Source organism: Mirounga leonina, unplaced genomic scaffold (assembly GCF_011800145.1).
Source record: "Mirounga leonina isolate KUSES-001 unplaced genomic scaffold, KU_Mleo_1.0 Mir_201, whole genome shotgun sequence".
Taxonomy (NCBI): domain Eukaryota; kingdom Metazoa; phylum Chordata; class Mammalia; order Carnivora; family Phocidae; genus Mirounga; species Mirounga leonina.
Window position 1 is genome coordinate 16,827,006 of NW_023270504.1, and position 4,376 is coordinate 16,831,381.

Sequence of the window (4,376 nt, forward strand, 5' to 3'; positions counted from 1 at the left end):
TGTTTTACTTAAACTACAATTCTGAAGATAATCCAGAGTTCCAACTCCCTATTTTTTAATGGCTATGCTCCTTAGTTTTACTAAAAGGACAACTCTAATATTTCTTATTGGCGGAGAAATAAAGAGAGAATGTTTCTTCTTTGAACGAACTAGTACTTTCAGACTTACTGGATTTTTTAACCTTTATGGAATTTTAAAAATTATAGGAACTCAGAAGGGACTTAGAGCTTTTAATAAACAACATTTTTAAAAGTTAACATTAGCCTCTATATTCTAATGAAGAGAAGTGAGTAGAATGATCTTGAGGAGCAAAAGTCTCAATACATGTACTTTTTGCCTCAGAATACACTTTATTCCATCAGGTTAATCATCAATTTCTTCATTAGTAATAGTTTGTATGGTTCTTCATTAGTCATTTGAATTGCTCATGTACAGTTTTGTTCATCATTTTTTTCTTTATAGGACTTCATCGTATTAGTTGTCCTTTATTTATATGTAATCCCAAACTAAGAACAGGAAAATAAAAGATGATATTTCTTTATAATTTTGCTCTTATTAAAGCCTTAAAAATATATGATCTGTGTTATATTATGTTGTTTTTCAGAATTTAATGCAACTTCTAAAGTCAGACAATGAAACTATTTAATAGGCAATCCTCCAAAAAGGCTTATGTGGTCAAGCAAATTGGAGAAATGTTCTGTATTCTATAGATTTAAGATTAATATATTAAAGGCTCTGAGGAAGAAGCCATATTAATTTTGTTCAAATTTACATGGCTACAGAATTGTTTTTTTGCACACTAGCTCATAATTGTTCAAGAAACAATGTGTTTTCAGGAATCTTAAAATGGTAAAAGTCAAGTGGACCTCTTTGTTTTATTCTACCCAGAATTATCTTTGTCAGCTGTACTTTGGGGGTACATATTTATTAAAAGCTCTATCTAAGTCCCTTTTGAGTTCCTATAATTTTTTAAATTCCATAAAGGTTAAAGAATCCAATAAAGTCTGAAAGTACTAGTTGGTTCAAAGAAGAAACATTCTACCTTTACTCATCCTCCAATAGGAAATATCAGAGTTGTCCTTCTAGTGAAACTAAGGAACAGAGCCATTAAAAAATAGGGAGTTGGCATTCTGGATCATCTTCAGAATTGTAGTTTAAGGAAAACAAATACATTTTTATACTTTTAAGATTTTATCATGATAACATTTGATCACATTGTGAGTCAGGGTGGAAATTGGGAAGGACTTTGGCTTGAAATCAGGAGTCTCGTGCTCTACTGACTGAGCCAGCCGGGTGCCCCCTTTATAATGGTATATAATATATGGACTGTGGAATAGATAATAGTATTTTACTGTGTTAAATTTTCTGATTTTTAGACTCAGAACACACACTAAATTATTTAAGGATGAAACGGCATAATTTCTTCAATGTATTTCCAAATATTTGAAGGAAAATATGCATGTATGCATAAATATAGAGACAAATAGAAGAGAATGATAAAGTAAATGGGGCAACATAAATAATTGGCAAATTTAGGTATATGTTATATAGGAGTTCCTTATACTCTTCTAGTAAATTCTCATAATTTTAAAACTATATCAAAATGGATTTTTTAAAAAGTTTCACTGTAGCTAAAACTAAGTGTTCTCAAATTTCTCACCAAAAATTTAATGCTGGGCTATAATCTGATTCAGAGTAATCAAGACAATATATGTAAAAAAAATGGTTTGGAATCTATTATGCCAACTGAAAATTTAAAAGGTAATTTTTTAGATATAAATACCTTTATGGTGGATAATTATACACTTGAGAGTTGAACAATATAGGTTAAACCAATTACAAATATTCAGTGACATAAAGATTATTTCTTTTTTGATGAAATAAAACCAAGAAAACATATAAAGTACCATTTTCCGAAAATCCACGAGGAGGTCATAAATTAGACATGTAATGAAGTAAGTATGTGATCTGAAGTCAGAAGACACAAATTCAGATTTATTTCCCACAAGTGTGGGGCTTTGAGAGAGTCAACTGAACTTCCTGAGCACCAGTTTCCTAATCTGTAAAAAAATCTACTCATAATACAAGCCTCATTAATGAGGAAAAAAGTTAGTAAAGAAAAAAAAAAGAAAATTGACAGCACATTGCCTTATGTGGAGCAAACAGAAACTCTGTCAAGCATAACATCTCAGCCATGTAAATATAATGTTCTAGCCATCTCACACGTGCCGGTTAGTTCCCAGGTTATTGGACCTAACAAGAGATTCCTTCTAAACTGTGAGGCGAAAAATGAGGCATGAGAAATATGTTTCCTGGTGACGGGGAAGGCGTGAGAGTTGAAGAGAAACAAATGAAAGAAGCTCTGGTTTATAGGATCATCCTACCAAAGAATTATCAATAGGGACTCCAGATATTCTGACCTAAACATCTTTTTGTGCCATGACCCTCCCATCTTTGGATTTTTTTTAATCTCTTCCCTTGAGATTAATTTGGAGCAACATTTCAGATCATATTCTTTGTGAAATTATGTAAATGTTCTTTTTCTGACTACTTATGCATCTGAAAGTGTACTTTAATGGCTTTTACACAAGAAATACAAATTGTTTAGATGTGAAATCCTTAGATCACCATGTTACCCTTTCAAAGTTCTTAGATAATTTTCACTGTTTTATAATATCTGCAGGGGCAATATCTAAAGCTATATAGATACATTTTTCCTTTGTGAATAATCCTTTCTTTTCCCTTTCCACTTATTTGGATACTTGGCAGTTTGTTTTTATTTTATTTTATTAATTTTTTAAATTTTAATTCCAGTTTATGTTATATTAGTTTCAGGTGTACAATGTAGTGACAGACAGTTCTATACATTGTTCAGTGCTCATCATGATAAAGGTATTCTTTAATCCCCGTCACCTATTTTACCCATTCCTCCCCCACACATACACTCAACTCCCTTCTGGTAACCATCAATTTGTTCTCTATAGTTAGGAGTCTGTTTCTTGGTTTGTCTCTCTCTCTCTTTTTTTCCTCTGTTCATTTGTTTTGTTTCTTAAATTCCTCATATGAGTGAAATCATAGGTATCTGTCTTTCTCTGACTTATTTTCCTTCACAGTTTTGCTTAGCTCTAGCTCCATCCACGTCTGTGCAAATGGCAAGATTTCATTCTTTTTTATGGCTGAAAAATATTTTATTTCTACATCTTCTTTATCCATTCATCTATCAGTGGACACTCGGGCTGCTTCCATAATTTGGCTATTGTAAATAATGCTGCCATAAACATAGGGGTGCATATATTCTTGTGAATTAGTGTTTTTGTATTCTTTGGGTAAATACCCAGTAGTGCAATTACTGATCAGATGGTAGCTCTATTTTTAACTTTTTAAGGAACCTCCATTCTGTTTTCCACAGTGGCTGCTCCAGTTTGCATTCCCACCAACAGTGCACAAGGATTCCTTTTTCTCCACATCCTCTCCAACACGTGTTTCTTGTGTTTTTGTTTTTAGCCGTTCTGACAAGTGTGAGGTGATATCTCACTGTAGTTTTGATTTACATTTCCCTGATGATCAGTGATGTTGAGCATCGTTTCATGTGTCTGTTGACCACCTGTATGTCTTCCTTAGAGAAATGTCTGTTCATGTCTTCTGCCTATTTTTAATTGGATTATTTGTTTTTGGGGTGTTGAGTTTATATAAATTCTTTATATATTTTGGATACTACCCTTTATCTGATATTTCATCTTCTCCCATTCAGTAGGTTCAGTAGGTTATCACTTAAATTTGTTGTTTCCTTTGCTGTGCAGAAGCTTTTTGTTTTGATGTAGCCACAGTAGTTTATTTTTGCTTTTGTTTCCTTTGCCTCAGGAGACATCTAGAAAAATATTGCCATGGCCGATGTCAAAGAAATTACTGCCTGTGCTCTCTTCTAGGATTTTTGTGTTGTCTAACATTTAGGTATTTTTTTTCTTATATGATATGCTTCACAAATTTGCGTGTCATCCTTGTGCAGGGGCCATGATAATCTTCTCTGTATCATTCCAATTTTAGTATATGTGCCGCCAAAGAGAGTCACATTTAGGTCTTTAATCCATTTTGAGTTTATTTTTGTGTATGGTATAAGAAAGTGGTCCAGTTTCATTCTTTTGCAGGTAGCCATCCAGTTTTTCCAACACCATTTGTTAAAGAGACTTTTTCCCATTGCATATTCTTGACTCTTTCGTTGGAGATTAATTGACCATATAAGCATGGGTTTGTTTCTGGGCTTTCTATCTTATTCCATTGATCTATGTGTCTGTTTTTGTGCCAGTACCATACTGTTTTGATTACTACAGCTTTGTAGTATAACTTGAATCTGAAATTGTGATCCCTCCAGCTTTGTT

General features: G+C 32.9%; 1 non-coding gene across 1 annotated transcript; it reads right to left on the reverse strand.

Moving 5' to 3' along the window:
- Nucleotides 1–3,961: 3,961 nt before the first annotated feature.
- Nucleotides 3,962–4,069, reverse strand: LOC118025843. The gene has a single exon (XR_004683405.1). It is a non-coding gene; the product is annotated as a U6 spliceosomal RNA (small nuclear RNA).
- Between the last annotated feature and the right edge of the window lie 307 nt (nt 4,070–4,376).